We start from the raw sequence: 17,789 nt of genomic DNA, 5'->3' as shown, positions 1-17,789 counted from the left end.
GCAAAGAAGGAGATGGGATGCATAAAAGAGAGGCACTGAGTGGAAAAAGTGCGTTGGGATGGCAATAGAAAAGGAACGAAAGACATGAGTGCAAGCGTTCTGAAATTCTCGTGCTTCCTCAGCTCTGTGGAGGTTTTATATGTGCATTTCTCACAGTCATCGACAGCCATCAGGCTCTGGAGAAAAGCTCTGCATGTTTTTCCATGAACCTGACAGCTGAAGAGCCCAGCAAGATCACTTCTCCCCTTTCAAAATGTAAATTAGATCAGAGATAACTTGATTATCTCTGCAACTTGCAAAGATGTTTTCGGTGCAAACAAGAGGCTCTCAATCTTCACTTTGTTAAGCAGAACAAATGTGAAGTTTCTCATTAGAAGGCATCTCTTCTAGACTTTAAATTATGTATTGCTTTTTAAAAGTTCTGCTTCATTTCCTTTTCTTTGCAAGACTTACATTTTGCTATGGAACATTGTACTGCCAATTCCCATTAAAGTTAGGACATCGAACTACCACTGAAGATCCTGGCTGAAGAGTTTACAGGTTTCACCAGTAATTGTCACAGTTCTTGTCAATCACCTTTATCTTCTGACACCCCACATTTGATAATATCCAGCTGCCTCAGCCTGAGATTCACTGAATTTTAATGTTAATCTTATTAAAAGATACCACTGCTATTGCTGCTGCTCAACAATGGATTGGTGTGGGGTTTCAATAAAGTTGTTTCTTATTAAAACACTACAAGTGAGGATGTGTAGAAGGCAAAGAGCCTTTTACAGCACCAGAAATGCAAAGAAGCTGCATTCTTTAGTTCTGGAGCAGTTCAGTAATTTTCCCTAAAACACTAACTCAGCCTCCTTGTGTTTATAAAGATGAATAGATTTCACTGCTCATTATCAGAGGAGCAAATACTGACTCAGTGCTGACTCACAGATAAGAAAATGTTGCAAAAGAACAAATCAAACTGTTGGCATTATTGGGAGTTTCAGACATAGAAACTCTCGTCTTGATATTGCACTAATGACAAATATCAGTTTTTGGAAGCACAAGGTAGGCCTGTATCTCCAGACTGAATGAACTGAATATTCCAATATGAAATTGAGATCAGTTCAGAAATGAGGGTTATGTCACCTTTGGGGCATGGCAGATGCTTCAACCTGGGCTCATGTAGTGTCTTTGCTTCCCAAAGGAATCCAAGAGCAAGGGGAATGTATTCCATGATTCTTCTTGGATCACAGATCATGAACCAAATCAGTAGCTCATCCTTGAGCTTTTAGTAGATTTTTTATTTTCTTAAATATTATTAGTTCAGCCACATGGAAAAAAAAAATAGGAAAACATTTGGGAGATTTGATTTCAAGACTTGGTTTTCACCCCAGTATAATAAGCTGAACAAAACCATTTCCCTTAATTGCAAATCCACATCCAGATATTCCATCACACTTTGGACAAACTGACCCAGAGCCTGACAAAGAGTCTCTACCTCTCCACAATTTCTGCTTTTTTGCTGAGAACATGAGGAGGCAGGACACAGGTACCTACAAATGATCCCTCAAATTTCATGTGGACATGATCTAAAAGATGATTTCTTCACCTGGCCACTGTCCCCTTTCCATAGTACATTACAAGGCTTTTTCCAGTTCTAGGATATTGGTGACTTGTAGTGGCCATGGAATATCTTGGCTCCTGTGGAGTCTATAGGGTGGAAGTCTCTGGAAATACCAGGTATCTGCAGAAATGTGGAGACACCAGCAGCAAAAATTGGGTGGGATATTCCCTAGTACAGAGCACCAAACCTGTTCAAATTTCAGGAGATGAGCACTTCCCCTTCCTGAATGAGCAACTTTGATTTGATCAGCTTCTGCATCCAAGCCTGAAAGCAGAAATCCCCTTGATGGGCTTAGGGAAATCTGTAGTAGGAATAAAAAATAATAACACACTGCTGATGTGAAATGCATTATGGTTTTACTTCTAGAGACAGACTCTGCTATCAGATGACAACAGCCATGAATGAAGCCAGGACGTGTTTAAAAGCAGCATTTATGGGATAAACATCACCCAGGCCTTCTGTCCCCACTGCTGATCATGTGGGAAACATGCTGGTAGGGCTGGGGGCCTTACAGAATTTTTACATTCTGTATTCCTGAATAGGGGAAAATTAAATATTTTTTTCTCTTGTGACAGCTGTAGAAAATGCTTAGATGTACCCTTTAATTTCCTCCATCGATCAGTTCAGATTGTTTTTAAATGGGGATTTTAGGGGAGCCATATGCTCAGAGACATTCTCAGAACGTTGCTCAGGCCAACCCAACTGCACTTGCTCCTTAGCAGGCTAATTCTTCACTGTAATGCTGATTTCTGATGGAGCTTCTCAGCAGTTGGTGGCCTGTTCATTGTGCAATTTCAGTGAACTCTGAGCTCATATGGCAGAAGAGCTCTTCCCACTTCCTTCTAATTGCTGCAGACCTCTCCAAATGCCAGCAATGCACGCAGGCTGTGAGCAGTGACAATGCACACATTTTGTGCTGCTGAGCACATCAAAGCAGAAGATTGTTGTGAGGTGCTGTGTTCATTATCTGAAGGAGTCTTTCCTTTGTCAAAAGACTCATAAACGTGGCTGGATCTGCCTTTTTGCTCCCAAAAGGACAATGTGTCCTTCTCACCCCTCTGAGAACTCAGCAAAGTCTGTGAGCTCCCCCCTGCCTTCTTCTTTAATCTGGAAGGTTTTCTCAGTGGGATACAAGCTTTGCAGAATTCAGAATTTGAAGAAGATCCTGCCTCAGATCCCTTTGTGTGTGAAGAGCTGCACCTTTTTTATTTCCAAAAGGAGCTGCTAGCCCTGAGAAGCTGCTGGCACTGAAATGCCCACAGTTGTTATGAGAGATAAATACTCACAAATGCCCTTTTTCCTTTCCACTGCACCCCCAGCCTTTTATTGCTCATGAAGGGGGTCCTGGAAATGACGAAAGGATAGTCAATTAAGATGAGATAAAATGATTACAATTAGATAAGGATGCAATTTTTTTACAGAGAAGATGGTGAGGCTCTGGAGCAGCTTCCCTCATCCCTGGGAGCATTCAGGTTGGATGGGGCTCTGAACAACCTGCTCTGGTGGAAGGAGGGTGAAAACAAGATAATCATTGAGGCTCCTTCCAGTGTAAACCATTCTGTGATTCCATAACTTGTTCATTTTCAGGGATGTGCAGTTGGATCCTATTCCCTGGGATTTTTTTCATGAAAAGGAGCATGTTTGTGCATGAGGCTCAGCCCAGTGCCTGGGGGCTAAAAGGTGGCATCACCTCCAAGGAAGAGGAGAAAAGTTGCTGTTAAGGCTGAAGGAAATGCCAGCACTGGGCATTGCATAAATACCACCTGCTGCTTTCTGGGGGTGTAAATCAAGACCAGATCCATTCTGAGTAAGAGATAAAATGTTCTGAAGTGCTGTACCTGGAAGGGAAAAAGGCAAGAACTCTTTTTTCTGTTGCTCTCTGCAGCCTGTAGTAACAGCCCCCAGCATGGGAGATATTTTATAGAACAACATCTGGTTACAGAGTGCAAACAAACCAACAATTTACACAGGGGCAATGTGAAAAGGTTTGACATATGGTATTTATTTATGAAATTCAATGAGCTGCCTGTATTCAGTTTACATTCAAATATTCCCTATGTCCCAGAAACAGACCCCAAGTGTAGGCTAGAATAATTTCACTGTATTCACTCATGATGCTGAGCTAAGTAACCTCTGATTGGCAGACTCAGATTATACAGACATTAATCACAATTTTTGCCATAGAATAGAAGGATACAACAATGTTTTCTACAATAAATATCAGCAACAAATTCAGAACTGAGAAAAAAAAAATCACTTGATAAGATGTGAAAATTCTGTGGACAGTACTAGCATCAAAACAAACTTCTAGAATCCCAGCATATAAAATGCAAGAATTAAAACCATATTGACCACCAATCCTCAACTTTTAACATTTCTTATAGAGAAATAAGAATCTGTAAATTTTGAATGGATGGTTATGATAATTCATTTTGATCTACTGCATAATACAGGCTAGAAGGAGTATTTTATTAGGTTATTTCTACAGCAAAATTCACTTTTAAAGGCATTCTGACTTCTCTATTACATCTGTCAGCAGCTGAGCTGTTCCAATAAAGTTTAGCCTTGCTGTTTAAATTCACAGCTCATTTCTGTTCTGTTTTTAATTTGTTTTATCAACTGGTTTCAGCTACTAGGGCTGACAATTCCATCATTTACTGAGCCAAAAGAGCCCTCTGCTGTTGGAGACCTACTTCCACCCAGGGGACTTCTAACCCACAGCCAAGAGTCCAGTTGCATAGTGCAGAAAAACAAGTTTTTAAGCTTTTGGAAGGCAGAATTTCTTATGCTGGCAACCTTCTCATAGCTGTGTTCTGAAACATTTCTAAAAGCTGCCAAGAGGTGTGTGGGTTGGCATTGCAAACACTGGCATTTCAGCTGTGGTGGGATTCAAAAATACCTTCTCCCCCATCTCCCTTCCTCAAACTTCTGAATTCTCAGATTTCACCTGGAACTCATTCTTCAAAACAATATTGAGTAGAATGGTTCAAAAATGAGCCATTTATTTGAGATGTTGTGTTTAGTGAGAACCAGGCAGCCACAAGGTGTGGATTTGACACTCAGAGAGAAGGCCAGTTCTGGGTGTGTTGGTTCTGTTTTGGACTGTGCGTTACAGCATCACCATTCAGAGCAGGAGAAGGACATGAAGTTTTAAAAATATAAAATTACAGTGCCTACAAATGCCACCGAAGCTAGAAACAGTCCAGAGGCTGAATTTTTCTGGTTGATTTTCATGGCTCTCATTAAAAGTGTGTGAACCTTTAACAAAAGCTCTGCTACTGCAAAGTGGAAGCAATGTGCTGGTTGAAACTTCATTTTTCTGGGATGCCTTGTGAAGGCTGACCTAGAAGAAAGGCTAGACAGAGCTAAAGAATAGAAATAAAGAATAAAGCAGGGATTTATTGAAAGGCCTCAGTGGATCTACCTTGGGCAGCAGCAGAGCCCAGCCAGGGCTGCACCCAAATGACCCAAAATGGTCCCAAAATGCACGAGCGCTCCCGGGGCTCTCCCTGGGATCAGTTCTGCTCCATTGGCACCTTGGAGTTCATTGTCCCATTCCAGCTCCAGCCCAGGCAGTCCCACCCTGCTGGTTTTTCTCTCTCCAGCCCACGGTGTTTGTGCTCCTGGGCTGAGGTTTGGATCATTTGTCCTTGGTGCCCAGCTGGAGCAGGAATTGTTTTGTCTCTCACCATCCCCTGATATGAAGCCCAGACCCACACACTAAAGCAGCAGAGAATCTGAAAAATAGAAAAGCTAAAACCTGAGGCAGCATCTGTTCTGTGAACATTAGGGTGGGTTTCTGTGAACATTCTTTGAACATTCCATGAGGGTTTTTTTCTATTCTGGCTGCTGCTCCCCTCACCCTGGTGGACCTGGATCCCCATGGGCTTTTCCTGCAGAAAAATCCATGGTGAAGAAAGAAGGATCCTTCCTGGCAGGCACAGGGGTGTCCCTCTGACTAGCACAGGCATTTAGGGGCACCTCAAAGAAGAAAAGGAAGGAATGGACAGGGCACACTGGCTGCAGACACATCATTAAAGACACTCCTTGGAGAGTAAATTCACTTTGTGAAAACCAGGACTGGGTCATCTCTTCCAGCCAGAGTGAAATGCTTATTTTGTCTGCAAAAATTTACAGCAATTTACAGCTGCACATGCTCCAGTCTGGCAGGATCAGCTCAAACCAGCAGGCCCAGAGCACTCAGCTCTGGCAGCAGTGATGGGGCTCAGCATGAGCCACCTTGGGGGCTGGAGAAATGAGCAGGGATGGTCCTGGCAGTTTTTTTTTTTATTATTATTATTAATTATAATGAACATTTCTGTGCAACATCTTGTAAATGGATTCATGGAAATGGAGATAATTTCAAAGACATGCTCAAGAAGCTGAAAGTAAATAGGCTCCCCTGAGACAGAGGATGATCTTGGCTCGGCCACTGTTACCAGTGGCACTGCAGAGATCTCTTTAGAGATTTCTAAAAGTCTCTAATTATTTTTAGAGATTTCTAAACCTCTAAACAATATTCTAATAGTGGACTCTGCTTTAGAAGGCCTCCTGCCCTAATTGATACCTAGTTGATCTGAACCTGATCACCAGACCCCTCTCACCTTTTCCTGATGTTCAAAGGAGATTCCAGAGTCATAATCTCTTGACCCAAATCATCACAGCCTGTTGATTGCAGCCATGTAATTAATTTTATTAGTGCTCTGGATGTGGTTACCAAATCCCAGTTTGATTCTCTAATTAGCCTGTTTTGTTAATTAATCAGGTTTTTATGTCCAAACTGTGAGGGTGTTTTCTCTAATAAACTTTTGTTTCAACTGGCCTGGATCGTTGGATTTTGATGGAGAATATGGAGATTTAAAACACAGAGATTTAAATTTACTGCTACAGATTTCATCTTCCATGTTCATAATTTTATGAAATACAGATTATTGATGCTCTGGGTGAGGGAGAGTCCATAGCTTGAAGTGATTTGTTAACAGCCAATACAGAATTTACTGGGCAGATACATCATAAGCAGCCCAGTCACCATAAAACATTATTAATTTTAAATTTTATTGCAATGGGTTGTTATGTAGTGTATATTATAGTTTTTGTTCTGATTTTGAGACAGATTTTGGATCCATATTTGAACACAGCTATTTCTTGGTGTCTGCACAATGATGCCTATGGATTTTAGGAAAAATCAGGATCAGTGAGGCAAACACCCCTGGGAATCTCCCAATCACCCCTGCCCACATGGTGAACCCACAACAACATACAAAGAGAAGAAAGAAGAGTTAAAAAAAGGAAAAACTAGATCACAAAATGAAGGAAATTATGGAAACCCAGAGGCCCTCAAAGCAAACAGGGCATCACCCTCCTGCAGTTCCTTTCCCAAGAAAATTCTTCCTGGGCTCATTCACTGTCTGTCTGGGGGATACAGGAATATTTGTCTGGGCATCTAAAAATCCCATTTACAGCTTAAATCAACCCATCCTCCCTGGGCTTGTCACAGGATATGTGCTGGTGGAATCTGGGGACTCAGACAAGTCTGGGCAGGAGGGATGGCTTTTAGAATGAATATCAATACAAACCAGAAGCAAGAAACTCCCTGAGAGAGCATCTACTTGTAGAGAGAGGGACACTCACACCCTCTTCCTAATTTAGGGTCATTATTTGTACTGGGCTCATTTGCATGTTATACTTAAAGGTCAGCTTGGCTGCTGTTGCTGTTTATTTGGTATTATGACCTGCATTTATTTAGAGATGAAACAGAGCGATTTACAGCTAATCTGTTCTGACCACTATCATGCAAATAGAAGTGGTAATCATTTAACTACCCAGAGCCACACAGAAAGAAGAGTTAATTGATTGTAGGCACACACACTATCAACCTTTTATTTAAAAAACTGCATGATGGCATCATTCTCAGCCGAGAATGTCAACAGACATTTTAAAGAGTTTTGCTGCTTTTGTCCAAGAGCATTCAGCTCCCCAGAGCTTCCGGAAAGGGAGTTAAATATCCAATTATAACAATTTTTACCATCCAGATCATGAGCCTATTCTTCAGAATTAGCCTGAATTAATGAAAAGTGTGAAGAAAGGAGAAGTTACATGTCATTACCAGCTGCCATGTCTTTCTGGACAAACCCAAATCCCACACCTTAGTTTTAAAGCCTCATTAGCAGCATTTGCAGAGGAGTTCAGGCTGCTCCACACCCACCAGTGCAGCTCCTGCTGCATCTCTTCCTGGCCAATCCCTCTGACATCCCAAAGGACACAGGATTCATGGCCAGCAGCACCAAAAAACCAATGCTGACACAACCAGCTATGACAAGTCCACAAATCTTCTTGGGGTACCAGCCCTAAATTCAGGAACTGTGGAGCTTTTTTGAAAATTAACTAATCTTCTACCTTTCTAAAAAAAAAAATATAGTCACCTATCACATTTTCTATACGCAGAAATTGATATTTAGAGTGTAACTCAAATTTTTGCATACCAGATTTGCCCATTAGGAAAATGTCGTAATTTCAGTGAAAAGTATAAACATTTTTGTTGCCTCATTTTCTTTGGAAAGCACCTTTTTATTTGAATCAGCTATAAAATATAAATAGCATTTTCTTTCTTTTTTTCATTTTGTGGCAAAGGGAAACCATGATTACTCTATCACCAGTTTAATCAGGAAATTTGCAGAGATGAGACCTGCCAGGGTGTGGCCTGTGAAGGCTCTTCAATAAATATTCACTTTATTCCCCCTTAACTCCATCTACCTTCTGCTCCAGCTGCTTAAGGCTTCACTCTGCTGTGGCTGAGGCAGGTGAGCAAGGGCTGGGCCATTCCTGCAGCAGGAAGGGCAGAAATGCTAAAAAGAATTGAAATACAGGAAATTGAAATCTTAGAAATTGCAAGGATTTTTTTTTTTCTTGCTGTTTAATGTTTATCTGTGGAATTTGGCTGTCTGTCTGGAATTTACTGTGTCTTGCTTTGCCTTTCACTACCCTACTGGCTCGTTTTAAGCTTCTGGTGTTTTCCAGGGTATTTTAAACATTGCCTTTTAAGTATTTTTTTTTTCTTTTGTGGCAGTGTTAGACAAGTAGGCAGGAGGAATTTGCACATGATTGGGCGAAATAACAAGAAATAAATATTTTCCATTGCAATTACAAGGTTGGTCTCCTCCTGTAAATTATTTATGGAAAAATACACTTAATGCCATTACCCAGATTTTCCAAGATAAAGGAAGATGAAGCTAACGTTGCTGCACTGCAATCCATTAGTCTGGTATGTGTGATGGATCACAGTCAGAAGCAAACCATGTAGAAAATAGCTGTAAGTGATCCTCCAGCTGGACTTTTGGAGGTTATTTTCCACTACCAAGGTGTGGATACTTCTGGTAGAGCAGAAGAAAACTTTCTAGGCACATAACATCCTTCTGCCTGCTGTGTTATTGGGAGGGAATTTTCCTTCTCCCTTTGCATTGGGGTGAATATATGTGAATTAAGCCAAACGTGCCTCTAAAGCTCCATTCCAAGTGGTGATGTGCTGCCTCCATGTCTGGAAGCTCACTCAGGAAGAGCTTTTGGCATTCTGCCCTCCTGCCCAGCCTGTCAGCCTTGGGAGGGCTGTGCAAATCATACACCAGAGATGTTTAGTGCAGTACTTAAAGGAGGCTTATAAAAAAACGACAAAAAGTGACTTTTTACAAGGAAAAGTCAAGATAGGACAAGGGAAACCATTTCAAACTGGCAGAGGGAAGATTTAGATGAGATGTTAGGAAGGAATTATTCCCTGGGAGGGTGGGCAGCCCTGGCACAGGGTGCCCAGAGCAGCTGTGGCTGTCCCTGGATCCCTGGAAGTGTCCAAAGCCAGGCTGGACAGGGCTTGGAGCACCCTGGGATAGTGGAAGGTGTCCCTGCCCATGGCAGGGGATGGAATGAGATGATTTTTGAGGTCACTTCCAATCCAAACCATTCCATAGATTCTATGATTCTTCTCTAGGGACTCAATGCCTAGGGCTGCTCATCACTCTGAGTTCAGTTTTTCTTCATATCTCCAGTTCCTCTGTCCTAATTAAGTACCTTTGGCTCCCTTCCACACACCCAAATTGTCATTTTTGCAAGAGAATTCCTGTGCTTGGGTTGGTCTGCAGCTGTCTGTATGTTGAGAAATCAGCTAGCTAAAGAAAACAGAAAATTGTTCAATTCACCAACACAGTTTTCCATCCCTGGGGTTATTAACTTGGCTGTGTTTTTACTATTCAGCCGATTTTCATAACATGTGAAGGGAATTTATTTGCCATCTTGATTTTTCCATTCAGTTAAAATGAAATCCATCAGGAATTCCAGCATCACTAGAGATGGGGGCACTGCAGATGGACAGACTTCTGGTAAAATGAGCGGACAGGCAGCTTGGTGACAGGGCAACACAATGGGACAGGCATTTCCAGAGAAACTACGAAATAAATGATCTTCCATGGGGCTTGAGGGAGAAAAAAAAGAAAAAATGATGCTTCTGTAACAGTTTGGATTTGCTGGAGGTGATCCAGATGTGTAGGAAGGGAGGCATTTTTGTTAGGACCAGTTTTTAAAGGACTGTTCGCAAGTGACTTCTAAAATTTATAAAACATTTTGACCTCATATGACTGTAATCTCATCTAAAATATATGAAAAGTGCCCTTAAAACCTAAAGCTGTCACTGAGCATTAAATAACCAACATTTGTGAATCCATGATGGAGTTCTCTGGAGAAAGGGGAGCCACATTTTCATTCTTTCCTCGTTTGCTGGCAGAGGCCTTTGTTAACTCCCTCCCTCCAAATCTTGTGAGTTTCTGCTGGGATTCTGTCTGAAGTGAATAAAACACAGATGATGAATGCATTTGAAAATGCTTGGTTATATTTAGAAATCCCATTCTATTTATTACATCTCCAAGCCACCTGTGAAAGAGGTGGGGAGGATGATTATGGGATGGTGTGCACAAACACCAGGCCAACCTCAGGCTCAGCTCTGCAGATGTCTGCTTGGGATACAGAAGGACAGGGTTGACTGAAGAGGCATTTAAAATATGGTTTATTGCAAAATCAGTCTCACTGAAGGGTGAGACTGTAAGGTTGTTACATCCAAAGTTATCACATTAGAAGCCTTGCATCAGAAACCATTATAATTCTAGTTACAATGTCTTCTAAATTTCTTATCCAATCAGCTACTTCCACAAAGCTTGCTAGCATCTTCATAACCAATTGCTAATTGCTACATTTTACACGTTTACCACAATTTGTCTTTTTCTACCAAATCATATAATGCTACAGAAATTTATTGCTTCATCTTCTGCTTTTTATCAACTCTATTGTTAAACTTGAAAATCTTTTATCCTGCTAAATGTACTTGTTCCCTTATATGAGGCCTATATCTAATTGTTTAAAACATATTTCTGCTTAAACTACAAACTTTTATTCTAATTTTTTGTCTGTTTCACTATTCTGTTCTAAAGCTCCAAGCCTTCTCCAAGGTCTTAGGTCAACCATTGTGTCCATCTCTATCTCTGAGCTTTTATGCTGGAGGCCTTGGGAGCTCTCAGCTCTTGCATTTCCCACAGATGTCCCACTCCCCAGGCTGCCAGCCTTGCAGCAGCTCTGCTGATCCACTCCCAAACTGTCGCTACAGGACACGAGAAAGCACAACACAAGCCACTGCAATGGCAAGGTAAAAAAGAAAAAGGTTTCTTTTCTGGCTCCAACTTTTATACTTTTCCAAAGGTGACAGTGGATTGGAGAGTGAATGGGCCACCTCTCCAAAGACATTGGACAAACCACCAGTACATCAACTTCCTCCACCCCCACGAAGGAATGCAAAACAATATGTTGTTTATAGAAAATGTGTGGGAAAGTTTTCTAACACAATGTAAACTCAGAAGGCTTTACAAAATTTTAAGAATCAGGGCGACACCAAACCGCTGCAAATCTGAAATTTCCCATCATGTGGAGCCCCGAGCCTGTGGTCACTGACAAACAGAGAGGAGCCACAAAGCACCACACAATCCCAAGCGTGGGGAGGTCTCTGTAGCAATATTTGTGTGGAAATCTGGGAAAGTGGCACTGGGAGCCTCCTTGACTCTACCTCACCTCACCACGTGGAGGAGAACCTTGGTCCTTGCTCAGCCTCTGGGCTCAGCCTCCCCCCTGACACACTATGCTGAATATCATAAAATATCCATATTTTATGGAGGCCTCTCCCAGAGCAAATGTGTAGGGACCACGGGAAGGAGAGAAAGAGAACATCATAAGTAATAAAAGCACATAACAGCATCTCTAAAATATCAGGAAAATGTTGAAATTGCTTCCTACCAGTTTTGTTATCAATCCAGTTATAGCAATAAATAGGGAGTAATAAAGTCCTTGTCTAGGTGCTGATCAAAGGAACCAGCAGATCTTCTTCTTTTCATCACAAGTGGTTTCCTTTCAAAAATATTATCATTATTTCTGAGATAAAACCATTTAAGTCCTGATGGATGGTTCTGGAAATGACTCCCCACTCTGCTGACAAGCTTATCTGGCCTCAATTGAGGCTGAGGTGTTTTGCTTGGACTGAGTTTGCCACAACCAGTAGGAAGCAAACAAAACCATATCTGAACTGCACTATGGGGTGCATTTGGCTAAAATTCAGTATTTCCAAAACCAAATTCAGTAACCTAAATGATAATGACACTCTTGAGGGTAAATCTGTTGGATTCAATAGTATCCCTAGCACTGTTGATCACATTAATGAGTGGGAAATTTAACCCCACTGTAAGAAATATACTCTGATTTAAGAGATCATATAGTTAAACATGCAAAGAAGGTTAAAAAAGAGAGATGCTGAGATCACAAAAATCTCTTTCAACCTAAGCTCTTCTATGATTTTTTTTAAAAAATTACTTTGGATAAATTGTAAAATGCAAGGTAATTTTTATATACTACTTTTTTTGGCAAAATTAGTGTGAAGTCCTGTGTGGAAAAATATATTAATGCTTTGAAACAGTGAAATTTATAATTTATGTTATGCCACCTATTAGCAAGAATCTGCATAGCAATAGAACTTCACTGTGCCTTTAAATCCTATCATTTCACCTCTCAAATAGCCTTGTCCAGCATGCTGGCACAAGCCCTTTTTTAATGGCTACAAGTTAAGTTCAAACAAGTTTATTACACAGCTGTGAAATTATATTGGCATATCCAGTAATGTAAGTCTGACATGAATCTCTGTGTGACAAGTGAAAACTCATTTCACTGCCTTCCTTTCACATTAATTCTTCCATTTTCAGTGTTTTCACAAGTGAATGAACTGCGGAAGGTACCTTCAGTATGTTGTCAGAAATAGGTGATTATGAAGATAAAATTAGATCTTCAAATATTGGCTTGAAACATCACTAAATTAATCAGTTTGAGGTTGGAATAAAGCTTGCAGAGACATTGTTATCATATGAAAATGTTGCATTACATTAAATATTTCTTCACCCAAAGTAATCCCAGCCACGAATACTGCTTGTACCTGAAAGGAATAATTCCTGGCTCTTCTGTCTTTAAAACAAAATCTTTAAATACAGAATTTTAAGGACTACTCTCTGATGATGCTTTTTCCAGCTCTATCACATTGAGCATAACAAATATTTCTACATTTACGTGTCATCTTCACTTCCCACTGAACCTTCATCCACGACTTCTCAGGCTACACTCAGGCTGTGGATATTGAAGAAATCCCAGGAAAAAAATGACCTTTCAGACAAACCCCACACTGCATTTCCCTGCTGCTGCCTGGGATGTGTTAAACATGCTGCTCACACTCCACATGGCACATGTGCAGCAGTTTCAGTCCAGGAAATACCAGACTGAAATGTGAGAGTCGTTACTTTTTGGGATTCAGATGTTGGCAGGTAGATGATGTCCACGGGGACTTGCTGGAAGTGGCTGTTTTCATCCAAGTGAACCAAAAAGGGACGTTCCAGACAGGCTGAGAGCACAGCAGGGGAATTTCATCCCATTTTCTCCAACTGTTCCATATAACCACTGTCATCCACTCATCTCTGTTGTCTCAGTGCTGTCTCAGTTTTACAGTTAAAATAAAATTTAGGCATTAAACTTGCCCATTTTTGGACAATGCAGACAACTCTAAACCATTGACCAGTGCAGAGCTGCAGTCTTTCCAATGGTGATGAATCAACAAAACTCAAATAGTATTAGAAAAAAATAAAATATTAGTTCTCCTTTTTGTAGTGCTAGCATTAGAGAATTTTTAATCCCAAGTCTGCTTCTCCAGTTCACTTTCCTAGTGATAATCCTGCTGGCTTTGGCCCAGCAGTGGCTGCCAAATGCCAGGGCAATGTGTTGTTACCACAAAATCTACAGACATTCTGGGGTATGAAGAAATGTAGTTACCATAATAATAAAAAGCCCCCCCCAAATCTATTATGTTCTTTGCAAAAATGCCAGAAATTTCTTTTCTGGCTTTGTTTATGTCACAAGTTAACTTTGCCTTTCTTAAAATTCTGTTTCTTCTCATGCGTTCAGCACAGAAGGAAAAAGTAAAGAAAACTCTGGGGAAGTGTAGGTAGAGAATTTTCATTTCTCCAGCAGAATGGGGCTGATGCAGATGGATCTGATGTAAATATCCCCAAATAATGATGATGGCGTGGTTTGGATTCTCAATCTGGGACATGGTGGGTGCAGTCTCTGCTTGGCATTCACAGCATTTTGCACCATGATCTGATCCATCATTGGAGGTGCTCAAAACAGGAAAATCCCACAATTCCATTTCTGGCTTGGAAGAGGGTTCATATAGTGAACATGATATCACAGCATGGGGAAGTATAAGAGAACAAGGAACTTTTGTTTCCATGGCAATCTGAGATCCTTCTCCAGACACAAGCACAAAGGCAATATGCTGAATGATTATCTGAAGGTCATGTTGCTCTTAGGAGAAAAAGTTAGGGAGAATGAACTGGGATAAATTCCCCAGCCAGGATGCAGACTGCATTTCTAATCAGTTCAAATAAACAACTGCTGAAGGAAATAATTGCCTTCATTAGTGGCATCAGTTTATTTTAAATTCTGTTTGCCCAAAGGAAACAGCAGCCTGCTCAGGATGATATTTTGTACAATTATTTGATACGTTCAGAGACAAATGTTGAGATTCTGGGTATATTTGGCATTCCTCACCTGGTAAAACAATTCTATTCTGTTTAAAGTTAAATGCATCTTAAAACTGACTAAAATGTCTCCATGTAAGAGCTTGTTTCTGTTTCCAGTCATTTTTTTCTGTGGTAAGAACCATTCTTTTGAGGAACTGCCTTATCAACAAGTGCAAACAGGGCTTTAAATTCCAGAATACTCAGGGTAAGCAGGAGCAGAACCTCAGTACCTGTCTCTGTTACACGTGTAAGAAACAGGCATCAAAGAGCCACATAAATGTTCAATGCAGTTTCCTTTGTATTTCCCAGCCTCATTTTTAGGTTTCCATTTCCTCTGAGATGGTTTGACCTTGTTGACAGCAGGGGTAAATGCTTTATGCAGCAAAGAAAATTACTTTGGAAAGCGTAATTCTCTTTTCTTGCTCCATTCTGTTTTTCATGATTTACTACAGAGATGAAGTACAAACGAACAGAAATTTCACTGGTGTTCAGGAGGAAAGTTATTTTTAGAGTCATTTTGTTGCCAAAGCATATAGAAACCTTATGTGCTACCTCAGAAAGTTACCCTGGAATGGCAAGGAAAACAGAGATGCCTGTTTTTTTGTCTTTTTCTTTTTTTTTTTTTTTTTTTTTCCAACCATGAAGCTTTGCTCCAACTGAAAAATGATTTTCCAATTGCAGGAGAAGTTGCAGAAGTCACTGAGCTGTTTGAGTTAAACCTAAATGTGTGGTCATCGATTGTGGGGTATAAATACAAACTAAGATCCTCAGCAAGGACTGTGCTAACAGGTACAACTTTACTTTCTCCTCAGTGAAAAGCATTTCTGAAACTGCATTTTCCTGGGTCATTTAGGTTGGAAAAGATCTCTACCATCATTAAGTCCATCCATTAACCTGCTAGTCCCACCCATGTCCCCCAGTGCCACATCCACAAAGCTTTTAAATCATTCCAGGGATGGGAACCCCACCACTGCTCTGGGCAGCTCTAATGCTTGATCACCTTTTCCATGATGAAACCTCCCCTAATATCCACCCTAAACCTCCCCTGGAAGGGCCAAGGAAGAGTTGGGAGTGCTTCTTTTTCCAGAAACGTTGTTGAAATGAGCCCAGTTTAGCGAGCAAACCATCATCTTCCAAAGAAATCCTTCTTGGGAACAGAGGGGGAAAGCCCACTCATCTGCAGACCCCAGCACTGCAGCAGGACAAATATTTAAAGCAAAGTGTGGAATGACTTCTACACTCCCACTGGCATCATTTCAGGGAGGGAGGGTGATGCTAGTTACAGTTGTTTTCTACAAAAATCTCAATTTGCTTTATCTCCTTCCACATCAACAGCAGGTTTTTATAAGGTATTGTGATATTTCCCAGGCAAAAGAAAACAAACAGCCCTTAGGCCCAAAACATCTGAGCCCTCAGTGATCTTAACACTTCTGTGCCACTCGTAGAAGTAAAACCTCCTTTCCTGTAAGTTGTTTCTAGGATGCTGACAGATAAAAAGGTAGTAAAAACATTTGATGGTGAAGTAGATCAAAATTGTGCCTAGAGACATATTTTGTGTAGTCTCAGCTGGCTGAATTCATGCACATCCCAAAAAGAGAGGTGGGTGTGGAAGGCATACCCACACCCACGGTAAGTATTAAAACCCTAAAAGAGAAATACAGGGGAGCTGGTTATTTGTACAGGTTGATACTCTGGAATAGATATTGTTGAATTTATCATTCTGAAGGGTAATTGCAGACAGAGAGAAAAGAGGGAGTTATTTGTGGTGACTGGAGAAGGAGCAGCAATGGGTTTAGTGCTGTCTCATGTCCTGTAAAGTTCTTCCCAGTGGAAGGCAAAATTTCCCCAAATCACATTCCTCAGGTCTTTAAATAAAGCACACTCAACTTTGTATTTTGTGAAAATGCTTCTTTGTGCTTGAAAACGTTAACACTCATCTCTCTGTCCATCTTTAAACACTACAGCAAGTTAAATAATGATCTGCAGCTAAAGCTCCTTTAGTTATGGAAACATCATGGAAAAGTTTATTTTTCTACTACTTCTCTAGGTATGTGAATATTCATAATGCTTTCAGAAGACTGGCTGTGCTGCAAATGGCAGCAAAATTAAACACATTTTCTGTAGCTTGTGCTCTGCCCTCATAAATTAGGACCAAGGAGGGAGAGGACTCTGGAAAGTCTGAAAATGAAGTCAGAATATTTGTGAAATCACTAAGAGGGGATTTCCAGGATATTCAGCCTGCTCCCACACTGCTTCCAGAGGCAGAGGTGACAAAGCCATTTATTGCAGATAAAAGGGCCTGAAAGTCTGATGGGAAGCAGCTTTTCAACAAAGTTTATTTATGTATATATATAAAATTCAGTGAAGCAATGAAAAAAAAAAAAAAAACTTTTAAATCTAGCTTAAAAAAACCAAAAATTCCTGTATTTAAAATAGAAAGTTGCATAATTTTCAGATTTAAAGGAAAACAAAAGTAAAAGTTAAGGATAAAAGTACAGCTGCATTTTTATAAAAGGCAGGACACCAGACACAACATGATCACTACATTCCTTTTGGGATAACAACTAAGAAAGCAAGGATGATCATTGCATATATGGAGCAGGATCACCCACAGCCTGGAAACCAAATGCATCCAAAGATACAGGTACCAAGACATGAAATGATGCTTATTATGGTATTAAAATTATGAGAAACAAACCAAAAATGTGAGCACAAAGCCAGAATAAAGACTGGGGTAACAGATGTGATGCTTTCTCCCAGCTGACTGGATCATGGCAAGAAATACAATATTCATGATGAAAATATAAGCTGGTATTTTCAACACAGGAGTAAGAATTCATATTTCATGTGAGCCAACTGTTGCACATTTCCTTCAGCACTGAATGTTATTTTAGAGGTATGAAAAAGATGAAAGATAAGATTTTGCTCTCAGACAAATTGATTTCATTAACGACACTGGCTTGCGTGTGTGCAGCAAAAAACATCCTGGTCTGCTGGGAAGATGTTTCAGGGGGAACAAATATCAGGATTATCCCAAGAAAGAG

The sequence above is a fragment of the Lonchura striata genome, chromosome 6 (genome assembly GCF_050655825.1).
Source record: "Lonchura striata isolate lonStrDom1 chromosome 6, ASM5065582v1, whole genome shotgun sequence".
NCBI classification, from domain to species: domain Eukaryota; kingdom Metazoa; phylum Chordata; class Aves; order Passeriformes; family Estrildidae; genus Lonchura; species Lonchura striata.
The sequence above is the reverse complement of the archived record's forward strand: the minus strand, read 5'-3'. Positions refer to the sequence as shown.